General features: G+C 42.5%; 1 long non-coding RNA gene across 1 annotated transcript in view; it reads left to right on the forward strand.

The window, feature by feature from the left end:
* The first annotated feature begins 1,619 nt into the window (after nucleotides 1–1,619).
* The window catches only part of LOC122464631, an 81,003-nt gene continuing 64,936 nt past the window's right edge, over nucleotides 1,620–17,686 (forward strand). The window contains exon 1 of the long non-coding RNA XR_006288831.1: nucleotides 1,620–2,493. This is a non-coding gene — a long non-coding RNA (uncharacterized LOC122464631). The remainder of the gene's footprint in view (nucleotides 2,494–17,686) is intronic.

Raw genomic sequence — 17,686 nt, forward strand, 5'->3', positions numbered from 1 at the left:
TAATTTTGGGGTGCCATTCTTATATTTCGAACTTCAGATTTCTAGAAAAAGCAAAATGAGCTCTGTTCATGTTTTCCAATAATAACATTGTCAGATTATTTTAGGGACATAACTATTCATTGTCAAATGGTTGTAATTAGCAGCTGCTTATATCTTTGCAAAAACTGCCTCGTTAAATCTAAATTATGGGCTGTGTCCTGTGATCACTTGCATGGTGCAAGCGCACTGAGTTACTCATAATTCACATGACAGGTGTGCTGCGGAGAGAAGTTATATGAAAAAAATACTATTCTTGCTAGACAAGATGCACTTTGGGCAGGGATTGTAAAATGGGGTGGAATTAGTCCACCTAAACATTTATTCTCAGCAGAATAACCCAGCCCTATGAATTAACACCATAGCAGGACAATGCTCTTGCTTTATACATTTGAAAGCTAGTTCCCAACCTTTTCATACCAGCTCAGTGAAAAGAAAGTCCTATCCAGGAAGCCACATGCAGGAAGCACTTCTACTGAAGCCAATGAGAGTTGCACACCTACTAGAGTAAGGAGATCGGGCCCTGAGATCTGAGCTGGAACTTTCCCCAGAATCCAACAGCTTCTCGTTCAGCCTGTGATGCTACCCACGGTTGTGAGGGACCTTGCTACCACCTGCCCTTAGCAAGAGAAAGCCTTGTCTGTGCCTTCCAGGGGTCAGAGCCCCAGGCAACACAAGCTTTTCCCTATGGGCCTTGCAGGTCCTGCTGTCACTCTAATGGTTAGTGATAGGCACATGCCAACCCTCAAGCCCTGTGAGCATCTACCTGGAGGACACAGGCAGTATTCTCTGATCTGCTGCTTCCAAAGAAGCAGTGCATTCCAGTTTGCCAGTTCCACCTCAGATCACCACTCTGCTTAGAACACAGGGCTTAGATTTGTACATAGTGAAATCAAGTATAAGTTTATTTAACGAAGCACAGAGCTTCAAGTAGTAGCAAGTATTGGAAACAAATGGCTACATGGGAAATAAAACCATAAGGTGCATTCTAGAGCATAGACTTAATTAACAGGATACATTCATTCCTAATAGTGCATTACCATAGGCAGTAATACATAGGGTGACTCTTGCATTTGGGCAGGTTGGGCATGAGCGCTGGAAGTACCCTAGAAGTGGGGGGGAAGCCACTGGCACCCAGACTGTGGCTTTGCCCCTGCTCCGCCCTGCTTGGCCTCCTCCCACTGAGACCCTGTATGCGCTCCACCCCTGCCTGGCCTTGGGGCACCACTCCTGCTTGACCTCTTCCCCGAGGCGCCACCACACTCTGCGTCTTCATGCCCCTGCTCTGCCTCTTCCCCCAAGTCCCCCACCTGCTGCTTGCTCCTTTCCACCCCTTCCCACGAGGCCACCTTGCCTGCCACTCGCTCCTCTCTGCCCCCGTCATTTTTTCCCTGCCTTAAGGGCAAGTGACAGCAGGGGAGTGGGTGAAGAGGCACATGCAGCCTGTGAGGGGACTCCAGGGAGGGGCAGAGCAGGGGCAGGAAGAGGTGGAGCAAGGGCGGGGCCTTGGGGGAAGAGGAGCAGCGTGGGCGGGGCCTTGGGGGAAGAGGCCAAGCGGGAGTGGGGCCTTGGGGTGGAGCATGGGAAGGGCCACCTCCCAGAAGACAGCCTGGAATTTGCCCAGGGAGCCAGTCCATTTAAGGGCGGAGCCACAGGCCCATTCTGACAGTGTAAATCAGGAGTTCTGATTTCACTCCCATTACTCTTCTTTTTTTTTTTTTGAGATCAAAAATGTATACTCTTATGTTCTACAGCCCAGTGGTTAGGCCATGAAGTGGGGATGTGGGAGACCCATAGTCTAGTCCCTACTCTGCCTCATTCAGAGTGATCTGGAATGGAGAACTTTGCTCTGAATCAGGCATATCCAGGACTTAAACCTGGGTTTCCCACATCCCCAGCTATTTGCCTAACTACAAGGCTGCACACAAGTACATTCCCCAATCAAAGAGCTCAAGTTTCAATCTGAAAATGGACATTTTGACAATTCTGCTTATGTAAAAACGTTAGAAAGGTTTTGGTTTCATTCCAGGGTAGAATCAAAACAAATGTCAAAATCTCATAAATTGTCATGAATTTGAATTGTTGCTCTCTGGCCATCTGTAGCAGGGGTTCTAGTGTGTCAGAGAGAATGGAGCAGTGGCATGCTATGTGTCCATGAGTGAGAGTAGGAGACTGAAGGGACAATGTGAGGGTAATGGAGCAGCAGTACAAGTGAAGCCCTTTTAACTGGCATATTAGAATCTCCTTAGCTTCCCAGTCACCACTGTTAGCATTTTATAAGGGTCTTTTCCAGCAAAGACTTTTCTGACACCTGGCCCTTTAAATCTGGGAGAGCCAAGCATTTTGTAGTTGGCCCTTTAAATCTCAGAGACACAGGCTTTTGCACCCCCTAAGGAGGCCATTTTTATTTTTTTTTTGGCAGAGTACTGCAAGCTGCACCTTTCTTCCTTCTAGTCAGTAAGTATTTTGATTTCAGTTATGTTTTCTCCTGGCATCAGAAGGTGGCATGTGTGTGTGGGGGAGGGTAATGGAGCAAGAAAAACCTCTGGAAAAAAGCTGGGTGTCTGACGAGCCTTAGCATAAATAACTCTTTTAAGGAATTGTATTGATATTGTTGTCCAATAATATCTGCCTACTGTCAATTTAAAATAAGTTCAAAATGTGTGATTCTGAAGGAGGTGCTAATCTTGCCACCTTTGGCTTCAAATGTGGCAGCTTTCACAAGCTAAGTGGGGGGTTTAGAATGAAAACCAAAGTGCTAGAAGAATGGGTAGTGGTGGCTTTATGTGTAGCGTCAGTATTACATAATGCTATCTGATGTCTGAGGAAACTTTCCATGCTGGAGATTCCCATGTTCAAATAAGATGTGAAGCTGAGCTCTTTACTGTGGATGGTCATTAAAGTAGTCATGGCACTTCTGCAAAAATCGGGTGTTATCCCTGGCCAGACTTCAGTTTGGGTGATTATATTCTCCCCACCTAACTTCTTCTGACTGTGGTATCAGTTTTTGAAAGATAGTCGTCCTCACTGCTGCTTTGTGATGCTGCCATATTCTTATAAAAAGCTGCCCATGTTTCTGCTCAGTGGCTGTTGTGATAAAAGGCACTATTATCATCCAAAGCTGTTAAATTAGGCTCATTCCTTGGGCCTCATCCTGTGACTGGTAATGAATCTGAAGTGTACTGTGCATGAGCTTCACCTGTCTGATCACAGTATAGCCTCTGAACTGATTTCCCCACAAAATGGAAGTTTTGGGTTGTATCAAATGCAGCTTAATCCACATAAGGATAAGAGGGAGGTTGCTTTATTCATAGGGACACTTAATTGAATTTAGAGGCAACACATTTAAAACGGAATTCCCTTTTTAGATTATACTTAATTAACCCATGGAACACCCCCCTGCAGGATATTATTTAAGTGAACAACATCGCAATCTTCAAAAAATGATTGCAAATTTCATATGAAAACAAACTCTATTGCACTGATCTAGTAGCCAGGATAACATCACTGGGTTATCAGTGCTCAAGCGTAAGGGCAAAATCCAATCTATTCAGTTGGGGCCAGCGAGAAATTTCCTCTGTGGTACGAAATTTGATCATTTGGATGTTTTGTAGGGATTTTTACACCCTCCACTGATACATCTGGTATTGGTCGGTTAAGAAGAAAGGATACCAGTGTAGGAGGACCCTAAGTTAGCCTCTTCTTAAATTTCTATTGTAGGATAAGAAATGAGATTTTTTTTACAAGATTATTTATTTTGCTACACCTTTTCTGATGTTTTATTTCAATTGTAAGTTCTTTGGGGCTGAGACTATCTATGACTTTTAATTTGTACAGTGCCTAGCACAGTGGGGTTTGGTTGGAGTCTGGGCACTATCATAATAAAGATCAATGTGATTAATAACACAAATATATTCTCATGAATTGTCACTAAGGCCAGCATTTTCAAGCGTGCCGACTGAGTCCCTCAAATTTTGGATCCCAACTTTTGACAGCTGTTGCCTGATGTACAGAAAGTGCTGGGCAACTAGAATGTCAACTGGGGGGATTTGGTGGCTGTGTACTCTTGGAAATCAGGGCCAAGATGTGTCAGCGTCTCTCCTCAGAACTGCTAAAATCAGAAAGCCGTTCTTGAAAATATTAAGAGCAATGACTAGCCAGCAGCATGTTTGCTCAGTGATCAATAGTGGTGCATTATGCATTTGTTCACGCCCCATTCTGGGTGTGTTTGAACTTGTATTCTCTAATTAACTTGTCAACATCTGCTTTTGTTTTTATTGTTGTTTCTGGAAAGAAGCACCCACATGTGTTTCACAGAAAAATGTGGGGGCTGGGGAGGAGAAGTGTGGTTTATGTCCCCTGAAATTAATAATAATGTACAGCCCTTTTCTATAACAAACTCCGTGCTAGAGTCACACACTTTATCTTGGTAGAATGACATGTTGAAAGGAGCAGAATTCTGCTTACAGATATATTTGGCTAGCACATTAGACATATGATGCTCCCTGATGCTAAGATCCTGATCTAGCAAACTTTTTGCATGCGTATAACTTTATTCATGTGAGTAGACCCATTGACTTAAAAGGCCTACTCAGTAAGTATACTTACGCATTATAGTGTTTGCAGGCTTGAGGTCTAAGTCATCAAAGACGGAGATGCAGTGTGGGATTTTTGGCAAGGGGTCGGGAGAAAGGACACATATTCCAAATGGGTTCTATGCTGCAGTGCAATTCAGTTGTGAAAGCTCACAACACTTGTTATATTTGAACTAGCAGCATTTCCTTAGAGAAGAAGGCAGATCATATTGTTAACCCACTAGACTGGAACTCAGAAGATTTGAGCTCAATGTCTGGCTCTTTCACAAGTTAAATTTCCTGCATGACCTTGGGCAAGTCTCTTAGGCCCATATTTTTGAACTTATTTAGACATTGTTCTTCTCAGCATTGCAAGATGTCGCTGATGTAGACACCTAAGTCTCATTGAAAGTCAGTGGTACTTAGGCTTCCACATCTGTTAGGTGTTGCAACACTGAGCAGAGCAATGCTTAAATATCTCTAAAAATCTGACCATAACTTAGGCCCTGATCCTGAAAACGTTTATGTACAATGCTTAACTTTACTACCATGAATAACCTCACTGATTTCAATTGCAGTAGTCTAGTTAAGCAACTTATTTGCAGACTCAGGGCCTCAGTCTACCTATTTCTCATCTGTAAAATAGTGATAACACTACCATCCTGCTTCACAGAGGTGTAGTGAGGATACATTCATTAATATTTATAAGTTGCTAATACAGCACAGTAAGCAGCACCACAGAAAAAGGCCTATAAATCCATTTTAAAATTACTGTCATGGATATGAATATAAACAGGAAATTGAACAAAACAAAAAAGATTTTGATTGTTCACAACTGTTGTGATTTGTTATACTTTGTCTTCATGGAATACTGCCAATCCCCAAGCATTCAAAAATCACGAGTCAGGCCTCGGAAAATAATGAGACTGTCTTAAAAATCAGGAGATTAAAAAACAAAATGTCTTTTTATTTGCCTTGTGGTTTTTGAGTGTTTGTTCTGGAGAACAGCTTGAAAATGTGACTCTGAATGTGGATTATAAAGGTACTCTTGTTTTAAATGAAAGCTGAATTTCTCATGTAATCACCTGACTTCAGGAGCTGGGGCTTGAATGGAAAACAAAAAATGCTGTGAGATCTGTGATAAATTTGTGAATGCTAGTATCATTGCTTATGGGACTGTATGCAAGACACCTTCATTGTCCTCTTGAACTGAGGCTTATGTTTAGCTTTTAAACTCTTAACTAAACCTGAGTGTACCAGTAGTGTGTTAAGGGGAGGATAACCCTATCATGTGATTTGGGGATTAACCTTTGGTACCAAGGCCTTGGTCATGTGAAATAGTTTCCATTTCTGGTCTGCATAGTATTGGATCAAACTTTTATTACCTTCTGCAAAACATAATGAAATAAGTGTGAATGTTTGCATTCCTCTCTTCATGTAATTTGCTCCTCTTGCTTTGACCTATATTACCTTGTCATCTCATTGTGGGGCGGGGGAGTGTAACTAGAGCTCTGCAGACTGCAGAACAAGGAAAACAAAAGATTTAAGTGTCATCATCTTATTCTGTATCTTTGAGCCAGACTTTTCTCCCCCAGGAGTCAACGGAAAAGAAGGAGCAAGAAGAGGGGTCAAAGTGTAATGTCTGAAATACCTCCTTATTTAGTCCCATCAGGAGCTCTGGGGCAACTTCCTTTAAAGTCAATGGAGTATTGCCTCAATCCAGGACTGATCAATAGAACCTGTTCCCGACTGGCTGAATTAATGATATCTGACCGTGTATGAATAAGGGATGGTGGTGCTCGCTGTTCTTCACTGCAAACCAGCTGTTGATGTATGTGTATGCATTGAACTAAACATGTTTTGTGTATGTAACAGGAAAAATGATATGGTGGAATTTTGCTTTATAGATATTGATTGTTTCAGTGCTCCTTCTGTCCCAGTTGTTGTGATTTTTAACTGTGTGGGGTTACTGAGAGCCGCCAAGTGTTTGGGTGGCTTCCTGTGTGACATTTTTCACAGATGAGAGAGTCAGATTCCTCTTCCCCACAGCACTCCACAGTGGGAGCAGATGCGGATGGGAGGCAGGAGCCACTCTCTGACTGTCCTTTCTAGAAACAGATGGTGGGAGGACCTCTTTAAATACACAGCCAGGGACCTAGAGTGATGTGTGGCGCCTTTCCTTAGTTCTCTATACTGACGTGAGTTCCAGTGGAAGATGTGTGAATGAATGAACACTGCCACCTGGTGGTGAAATTGTAATTTAGCATTTTAGCAGGCTAAATATTCAGGTACATCCCACCTTACACATCTGAAGGCAAATAGACCTCAAGTATATTATGCAGCAAACACTGGTTTATTTTCAATGGCATGCTTTACTAAACAGTTCTAAATGCAACTGAAAACTCAATGTTGCACAGCAAAGCATTGTATTATCCAAAGTTTGCACTGAATACCAAAAACACATCAACGGGATAGAGATTTGTGTAGTTAAATGAGACACACCCTGTGACAACTGGACACAATGCTATTTCACAGAAAAGTATCGAGGTGGCCAGCTCTCATGCTTTTATTGTGAGTTTCTTCTAATTTGGGATTTTTCTTAAAGCTCCTGGATTTGTTATTACCTGAGAATCTCCGTTTTAATTGTTAATAAAGTAAATTCTAGCCAACAGGGATGTAAACGAAAGCTTGAAAATGTGAACCAAAATGCCCTGCCACCAGAAGGTAAATAAAAATTAACCCCAAAATATTATTTTTAAAATGTCATGGTTTTTAAATCAGTCTCATTATTTTTTGTGGCCAGACTCATGCTTTTTTAATGCTGGATGTCAGCAATACTGAATTACAGGAAAAAAAGGAACGATTTAGCTAAAGTCACAAAAGACTTAATTCCAAATCTAACTGCTAGAAGAACGATAAAGTTAGTATGTTTCTTTTGTTGTTTAAGGGCTTCTGTAACAATGTTCAAATACCATGGTGATGGGTGGATCTATGTGGCAGGTAGATGGGATGGACAGCATCAGTATCCATCTCTTAACCCCATGTGATGACATAGCATGACTGCAAATTTCTCAGTATCACACTTATGTGTATACATTACTGGCTGAACACTGAAAAAGTGTTTCCTTGGGTAACCATCATAGCTGTGTTTCCATATGAGATTTAAAAAAATAATAAGTTTTGGTTTCTTTGTCTTTGCCTTCTGTTTGCTGAGCCTTTAAGGGTCACATTTTCAAGTTTTTCTCCACAAAGATAAAAGGCTAGAAACTTACTTAAAAATGAAAGCATCGATTCTCACATAACCACATGACTCCAGGCGCTGGGCCTTTAAGGAACATACCAAATAGCACAAGATTCACAATGAAATCATGAGCTGGAAACGCTCTGGTGTATGCTTAATTGCTTTGCTGAACAGAAAAAGGATTATATATGTGTTTCAATGTTTTGATGAATCAAAGTCTGAATTAGAGAAAAGAAACAACACATTGTGACTTGTGACCAGTTGCACTTTCCAGTGATAAAAGCATATCTCCTGGTACAAGAATATATTTAAAAGTTACTCCTTGATGGGACAGTGTTCTTTATTGTGGACTTAAAAAATGTTGGTCTTTTACGAGGCATGCTGTCTATATATGCCACGCATGTATTGCATGCTCCAGAATTACAATGTCATCCAGTTGGCGGCCTCTGAGACGATTCTGTCTGGCCCCCCTGAATGCTCATGGAGGATGCCATTTTGTTCTGTAGCACAGTGCATCGAGGATGCTATTTAGTCACAAAGAGGCATGCAGGTGTAGAACAGAACATACAAGGTTTTAATGGGGACTTCCGATTATGTAAGTAAAGACAGGAACACGGCTCTTTGTGCAACTCAATGATTCAATCATTATTAAAATGAGGCATTGTGTACATTTCTGGCAGATGACTGGGATAAGTGCCTATCGATGTTTAACATAGTTCCTTGAGGTTTGTGTTCTGATACCATGCATCTACTAAAACTTCACACATGCAGACAAAATCAATTAGATTACAGCTATATGGCAGTGGTGCTCAAACTTTTCTAGTTGTTCCCCCTACCCCCACCAATAATGGAATCTGTCTTTCTCCCCCCTCCATTACTGCACAGCCAAAGTTTCCTCAGCAGCGGAGCTTGGGCTGAAGATGGAGCTGGAGGCAGAATTGGGAAGGAGCTGGGGATAGGGGGATAGGCGCTGACTCTGTGGGTGCTCCAGTGCACCCACTAGGAAAAAAAAGTAGGTGCTCAGCACCCACTGGTGGGCCCCACCAATCAGTTCCTCCCTCCTGCCCCCCCCCCCCAGCAACTCCTGCCCACTGCTGATCAGCTGTTCAGCAGCGGGCAGGAGGTGCTGGGGGCTGAGGGGGAGGGGCAGGAAGAGGTGGAACAAGGGCAGGGTACACTTGAGGGAGGGGATGGAAGGGGGCAGGAAGAGACAGGATGGGGGTGGGGCTTTGAGAGAAGGGAAGGAGTGGGGGCATGGCCTGGGGAGGAGCTAGGGTCAAGCACCCCCAGGGAAATCAGGAAGTCGGTGCCTGTGCAAAAGGTGGAGCTGGTCTGGGGATGGAAAGTAAATGAGGGCACAGCTGAGCTGGGGCTGGAGCAGGGGTGGAGTGGGGCTGGGGGAGGAAAAGGAGTGAGGGCAGAGCTGGGCCTGGAGGCAGAGCAGGACAGGGGCGGGGGGGCTGAACGGGGTTGGAGGTGGAGCTGGTCTGTAGTGGAGTGGGACTGTGTGCCTCCCCCCCCCCCCCAATTTCCTCCGTACCACCCTACGGGGGTGCACCTCACAGTTTGGGGACTTATATGGAAACATTAACTCAATTCAATAATCTAGTGCATTTTTGCATGGAGGACTAAAAAGGCATGCAAGCGTAGAATTGAATACACAAGGCATGCAAGTGCAGAAATGAATTGCCCATGGTATAACAGAGCTAGCCGTGTGAACTCTTCATCAGAGTAGAGTCTAAAAAGTAGTGGCCTGCCTTACTGAAATTGTCACCTTGTGCCTCCGCTATAGAAATCTTTGTGCCTTGATTATATATGTGTTGCCCAACTTATTTTTATTAAATACCGTTGTTCTGATACATTGGGCATATGCAATAGTTGCTTCTGTTTGGAAGCTTTGCATTAGTGTTTCAGTATTACAAATAATCCAGTGACTGCAGGATATACCTGACAGTATATTATTATTCGTTTTAGCTCCAGATATGAGCGTTTTCCCCCCTCTATCTAGAAAGGTTGCACATAAATTCTATTTCAACTCACTTTGGTTCACATATGGAATTTTTATGGCTTATTACAGGTTAATCCTTTTATCTCTTCTGGCCCAGAAATTTGTTCTTTGGCCGGTTATTCAGGAGGTCAGGCAAGATCACATTTTATTTACAGGACACAGTTCACTATTTTTCTCCTGTATGTTTGAACATCTGTGTCATATTTCACAGTAGAATGTGTTCTGAAAGTTCTATCATTATTTTATTAGGTATCTTCCAAATAGTATATTTTTCTGAGATTTGAGGAAGCAAGTTGACTTTCTGGTTGCATCATCTTCCCTGTATGGAAGTGTCTTCTCTGGGTAAAACTTTAATATGAGAATTTAATGCTCTAGGACACCCAAGGGAAGTGAGACTCTTTAACATCCCAGTTCCCACCAGCCGGGCGGGCCCAATCCTGGAGTTGATTGAGACTCCCACAAACTCCATTGCAAGCTGGATCAAGTAAAGTTATAGAAGCAGTTTGGTTGGCTGAAAAATATTTGATAGACATCATTCTGGCCGTTGCTCCGGCTGCACAAAATTGCTGGAAAGTCAGTGTAACTGGCTATCTGGGGATTCTGCACCGCTCTTGCACTGAAATTTTTGGGTGGAGGGGCTCCTGTACAGCCACATAATTTTATTTATTTATTTGGGGGAGGGGTATTATTTATTTGTACTATGGTAGTGCCTTGTGGCTCCAGCCACGATCATGGTCCAAATGTACTAGGTGTTCTGTGTATACTTCCATACTGTATTCACAATGAGAGAGAGTCCCTTGCTCAGAGTTCCCAGTCTACATTGACAGGAAAGACAACCAGTGGAAGGGGAAACCAAGGGAGAGAGAGGCAAAGTGACTTGCACATGGTCACACAGAAGGCCAGTGGCCAAACCAGGAATACAACTCAGGTGTCTGATCTGCTGGATAACACTGTCTCTCTGTGAGCTTTCATTCCCTCCCCCGACCTCTAAGACACAGGATTTTGGGGAGACGGATGTTACAGCATATTTAGGGGCAAAGCAGAGAGAAGGCCAGGTCAGGAACGAGGTGGTAGGGGAGAGGTGAAGAAAGATAGTGGGGGAGGAGCCAGACAGAAGAAAGAAGAGATGGGGTAGAAGAAGAACATAAGGAGACCTGGGTCAAAGAGAAGGGGGTAGAATAAAGTAGTAATGACGAAGAGAAGCTTAGAGAGGAGGGGGGCAGGTAGAATGGGTTAGAAGAGAAGAGGGAAGGGAGGTGTGGAGGGGGGTGGAAAAGCAGATCTGAGAAGGAGAAAGATGGGGAGAGGAGTGGACAGAGAAAAGGGGTGTAAGGACTGATAAGTGCCCCCATTCTCACAGACAAGTAGGGAACAGCAAATGGAGAAATAAACAAAACCCTAAGATAGGGAAGATGAGGGGAGGGGGGAATAGGCTGAGTGGTGGGAAGGTTGAGCTGCTGCCTCAGAATAGCCAGACCCAGTAAATCAGGGTGTGGTCCTGTATTAAGAAGCTGTAAAGATAAACAAACCTTTAGCCCGTCTGGCAGAGATAAGGCTACAGGTACTTGCTGACTAGCAGGTAATGCAGATACAGTAAACAGACTTAGATAACGGTGAAGCAGAGCTAAAACAGGACTAATAACCAGGGAATAGCTGCTAAAAAGTCAGAGAGACAGAAAGGTCTATTAGTAGATAGGGACTTGGGAGATGTAGGTTCTATTTCCATCTTAGCACAAGGCACTCTGGACAATTCCTTTACAGAACTGCAGCGTCACCTCTAGGTGGCAAGAACAAGCTTCAAACATAGCCCGTGCCCATCTCATGTCATCCAGCAATCCAGATCTCTGGTTTTGACATTCCATGCCTCTGCGGGCAAAGCTCAGTCATACGCAGAGTGATCAGATGTGCTGCAAATGACTATAAGTGGGGCCTATACCAGTATAACTGTCTAACTCTGTGGTTCTCAGCCTATTTACCATTGTGGGCAGCATCCAATACTACCTGTACGGCCCTGAGGATGTCACATGGGCCACAGCTCGGTGCTGATTGGACCACAAGTGGTCTGCGGCCGCAGGTTGAGAACCACTGATCTAACTATACCCATAAAACTAGTAAAACTTCCCCTCAGCCTTCAAATCCCCCTCTCCCAAGCAGCCACACAGGACGAGTACTTGAGAACATAATAGACTCAGGTTTCAGAGTAGCAGCCGTGTTAGTCTGTATCAGCAAAAAGAACAGGAGTACTTGTGGCACCTTAGAGACTAACAAATTTATTTGAGCATAAGCTTTCGTGGGCTACAGCCCACTTCATCGGATGCATAGAATGGAACATATAGTAAGAAGATATTTATACATACAGAGAACATGAAATGGTGGAAGTACCCATACCAACTGTAAGAGGCTAATTAATTAAGACGAGCTATTATCAGCAGGGGAAAAAAAACTTTTGAAGGGATAATCAAGATGGCCCATTTCGGACAGTTGACATGAAGGTGTGAGGATACTTAACATGGGGAAATAGATTCAACTAGTGCAATGACGAGTCATTCCCAGTCTCTGTTCAAACCCAAGTTAATGGTATCTAGTTTGCATATTAATTCAAGTTCAGCAGCTTCTCGTTGCAGTCTGTTTTTGAAGCTTTTCTGTTGCAAAATTGCCACCTTGAACTCTGTCACTGAGTGATTAGATTTCAGAGTAACAGCCGTGTTAGTCTGTATTCGCAAAAAGAAAAGGAGTACTTGTGGCACCTTAGAGACTAACCAATTTATTTGAGCATAAGCCTTCGTGAGTTACAGCTCACTTCATCGGATGCATTCGATGAAGTGAGCTGTAGGTCATGAAAGCTTATGCTCAAATAAATTTGTTAGTCTCGAAGGTGCCACAAGTACTCCTTTTCTTTTTGAGTGATTAGAGAGGTTGAAGTGTTCGCCTACTAGTTTTTGAATGTTATGATTCCTGATGTCTGATTTTTGTCCATTTATTCTTTTGCATAGAGACCGTCCGGTTTGGCCAATGTACATGGCAGAGGGGCATTGCTGGCACATGATGGCATATATCACATTGGTAGATGTGCAGGTGAACGAGCCCCTGATGGCATGGCTGATGTGATTAGGTCCTATGATGGTGTCACTTGAATAGCTATGTGGACAGAGTTGGCATCGGGCTTTGTGGCAAGGATAGGTTCCTGGGTTAATGTTTTTGTTGTATGGTGTGTGGTTGCAACACCTACTAGATCTCTATCAAGCATTCTTAAAACTACAATACCCACCTACTGAAGTGAAAAAACAGATTGACAGAGCCAGAAGAGTACCCAGAAGTCACCTACTACAGGACAGGCCCAACAAAGAGAATAACAGAACGCCACTAGCCATCACCTTCAGCCCCCAACTAAAACCTCTTCAGCGCATCATCAAAGATCTACAACCTATCCTGAGAGATGATCCCTCGCTCTCACAGATCTTGGGAGACAGGCCAGTCCTCGCTTACAGACAGCCTCCCAACCTGAAGCAAATACTCACCAGCAACCACATACGATACAACAAAAACATTAACCCAGGAACCTATCCTTGACACAAAGCCCGATGCCAACTCTTTCCACATAGCTATTCAAGTGACACCATCATAGGACCTAATCACATCAGCCATGCCATCCGGGGCTCGTTCACCAGCACATCTACCAATGTGATATATGCCATCATGTGCCAGCAATGCCCCTCTGCCATGTTCATTGGCCAAACTGGACGGTCTCTATGCAAAAGAATAAATGGACACAAATCTGACATCAGGAATCATAACAATCAAAAACCAGTAGGCGAACACTTCAACCTCTCTAATCACTCAGTGACAGACTTAAAGGTGGCAATTTTGCAACAGAAAAGCTTCAAAAACAGACTGCAACGAGAAGCTGCTGATCTTGAATTAATATGCAAACTAGACACCATTAACTTAGGTTTGAACAGAGACTGGGAATGGTTCGGTCATTGCACTAGTTGAATCTATTTCCCCATGTTAAGTATCCTCACACCTTTGTGTCAACTGTCCGAAATGAGCCATCTTGATTATCCCTTCAAAAGTTTTTTTCCCCCTGCTGATAATAGCTCCTCTTAATTCATTAGCCTCTTACAGTTGGTATGGGTACTTCCACCTTTGGTATGTATAAATATCTTCTTACTAAATGTTCCAGTACATAATAGACTCAGTTGCCTCGTGCTGGCATTCTGTAGACCAGTGGTTCCCAAACTTGTTCCACCGCTTGTGCAGGGAAAGCCCCTGGTGGGCTGGGCCGGTTTGTTTACCTGCCGCATCCGCAGGTTCGGCCGATCACGGCTCCCAGTGGCCGCGGTTCGCTGCTCCAGGCCAATGGGAGCTGCTGGAAGCAGCATGGGCCGAGGGACATACTGGCTGCCACTTCCAGCATTGGCCTGGAGCAGCAAACTGTGGCCACTGGGAGCCGCGATCGGCCGAACCTACGGACGTGGCAGGTAAACAAACCGGCCCGGCCCGCCAGGGGCTTTCCCTGCACAAGTGGCGGAACAAGTTTGGGAACCACTGCTGTAGGCTATATGTGCCTTTGGTGCATTTGGTATTTCCTGTTATCTAATGCACGTACCTGTGTCTTGAATGAGGGATAACATATGCCCCTTAAAGAGTGTTTGTGTGGTGAGGTATACAGAAGTGGATGTTGCAGTTATTTTAGTGGATGGTTTGTTTGACTGCATTAACAGAAAATGCATTTGAGCAACCTAAACCTGAAGCTAATCAAGTTTTTTAATTTGTGGGAGAATATATATATAATAAGCATCAAACCATTTCCAAGTAAGACAGCATTTCTATGGGTTATTCAGCAATATTGTCACATTATTTAAACTGTGATCTTAAATAAGCATATTCCTCTTTTAAACTCATTAGACTGTGTGTGTGCTGGCTATTTCTGCTATTCACATGGAGAGAAGTGCCAACTCCCATTCAAAACTGCACGTAGGCAGATGGACCTAATTGCTGCAATCATTAGCTGACTAGGCTTCAACAGTCCCATGATAATGTGTTAATCAGTGTTTAACCAATTTTTTTTGAGTGACACAGACCAAAAATTATCCAGCCACACTGTAAGTCTTTGTTAAAACCTGAGCAGCACTGGAGTAGAAAAAGAATAAGAAAAGATCAGAAAAAGTTATTCTGAGAAAGAAAGTGATCATGCAAAGTGGCTGTAAAAAGGGAGACATAAGAGCCAGTTGTTAAGATGTTTTGCTCATGAGAAGCCTTTCATGCAGTTGAGAGATCAGATCAAACATTGCTAAGGTAGTACAACTCATCTCTTCTCCATGGTTTTATATAACTTTCTCTTTTATCAGAGGTTTCACAATATATTTTTAACAGAATTTGTGCTCTTATGGCAGGAACGCTGTAGCATACTCTGATATTTATCTAGGCTATGACTTTTCAGATGTGCTGAGCATCCACAACTCCAAAGGAAGCACTTTGAAGCTGCAGGTGCTCATCTTTGAAAATTAGACCCTTAGTGTTTCACCTGTTAGATTGCAATTTTGCTACACACAGAAATCAACTGGAGAATTTTAAGGGCCAAGATGTCAGAATAGGGCTGGCTATAAAAATTGCACTTCACTTTTCTATAGTGTTCTTCATCGCTATTTCAAAGCTTGTTACAAAGATGCTGTAATCATTATTATCCCCATTTTATAACTGAGGCACAGAGACGTTATATGCTGGGTTGTTGTAGCCATGTTGGTCCCAAAATATTAGAGAAAACAAGGTGGGTGAGGTAATATCTTTTATTGGGCCTACCCAATTGCGTCAATGTGAGAGCCAGGAATAGAGCCCAGATTTCAGGCTTCCCAGTCTCTGAAATCTCTGTCTATGGGACTGCATTCCCTTAAAAATGCTGACCATATTACAAAATGTATTGATCAGCAGTGTCAGAAACAGACAGAAAACGGGTCCTAATGGTCCCTATCATTATAGCAAAGAACACAGAGTATCTTTGAGCAAGTGATGCCCAAATGAATTGTTTAGGCCGGAGAAATTCAAAACATTTGGTGGTTTAACCTTGAGTGTTCATGGTTTTTGATACATCAGAAGGCAGCTTTCCCCAGGAATGACCTCTCATTTTCATACAGCCCTGTTTCTGATGTCTCTGTCCCCAGACATGTTTTCAGAAATGTCATGTTTTATTGAATTCTCTATTTCAGTTTGTACTTCTCTGTAGGATATTTTCCCAAGGACTGTGGTGGAATCTCCATCACTGACAATTTTAAAGTCAAATTAGATGTTTTTCCAAAAAATCTGCTCTATGAATTATTGTGGGTGCGCTGGCCTGGGTTATGCAGGAGGTCACACTAGATATTCATAATGGTCCCTTCTGGCCTTAGAATCTATAAATCTATGAACAGTTGTAATCAGTGTTGGACTGATTTCCTCCGGTGTTACTGTTCATTGATCTGAGCTTTTAATATATTAGCATCTCAGCAACTGGATGACAAGAGAACTGGGTGAAAATTTTCAATTGAAACTTTTTTGGTGGAAAAAGTCAGATTTGGCGACACCAAAACATTTTGTGAATTCAATTTGGTTTCATCTAATTGTTTAGAAACAAAACAAAATTCTGAATAATCAAAATGTTTTACTCAAAATTGAACTGAAACATTTTATTTCAGGTTGAACGAAACATTTTATTTGACCCAAAACAATTCTTTCTGACTTCTCAAAAATTTCACAGAACTGAAAAAATTCCTTATTTTGACTCACTGTAATTGTCAGACTTGTTGTTTCTTCCAGATGCTCTATTTAATTGTATTACTCATAAAGCTATTCAAACACAGATAGGGTGGGAATCCTCCTCTTTGGTGCTTTTGCCGTGGAATAATATTTTTCACCTATCTTTTCATACCAGGATGGACCACACATGATCTATGTGTCCAATGGTTAGCATATTTTCCCATATTGTCTGATCCAAATAAAAGTAGAAAAAGTTAGCATATGGATGAATTGTCCATCTTTAGAGGGTGTATACGACATAACAGAAATATCAAAAGGAAAACCACAGGAAAGTGAGAGTATGGGGTAAAGTAATAGTGTATATGGGACTACATATATATATGTAGTGCATTCACTAGTGTGAAAGACACTGCAACATGCCCATTGGATTATGTGTTATACTGCACAATATATGAAATACATGTAAATATCTCAAACACAGTGGGATCAATTGTTCTGTCCATTTCTGCGTGTGGAGGGGTGACGGACAGATTAGCATCTCTGTTCCAGATCTACTCTGTCTATTCTGGCTTTTCTACTAGCCTGCTGGATGACCTTGAGCAAATTACTTCACCTCTCTGTGCATCAGTTTCCCCATCTGTAAAATGGGGATAATGATAGTGCCCTCCTTTATAAAGTGCTTTGAGATCTGCTGAAATCAAGTACTGAGTTGAGTATTTATTATTGTTGTTGTTGTTCTGTTTTATTTATTATGGCACTAGCTCCATGGTTTTACATTTCTAAGGGCTGGATCTAAAGACCATTGAAAGAAATTTGCTCATTCATGACTTTCGTATTTCCTTGCATTTTAGAGACGCCATTGACACAAAAATCACTCTTCTGGCTGATGTCTTTCTAACACATTGTTTTTATAAGGACCATCGAAGTTTACTATATCTGAGAGACTAGCGACAAAAATGATTGATTTTTTTCCAGTGGTTTTTTTTTTTTTTTTTTTTTTGCACATTTGACAGCACTTTGTGCATAGTCACATTCACTATTTTTTACTTTTACAAGTAGCTGCCAGTTTCACTTGTTGGGTAAAAAGAGCTATCC

Source organism: Chelonia mydas, chromosome 2 (genome assembly GCF_015237465.2).
Source record: "Chelonia mydas isolate rCheMyd1 chromosome 2, rCheMyd1.pri.v2, whole genome shotgun sequence".
Classification (NCBI taxonomy): domain Eukaryota; kingdom Metazoa; phylum Chordata; order Testudines; family Cheloniidae; genus Chelonia; species Chelonia mydas.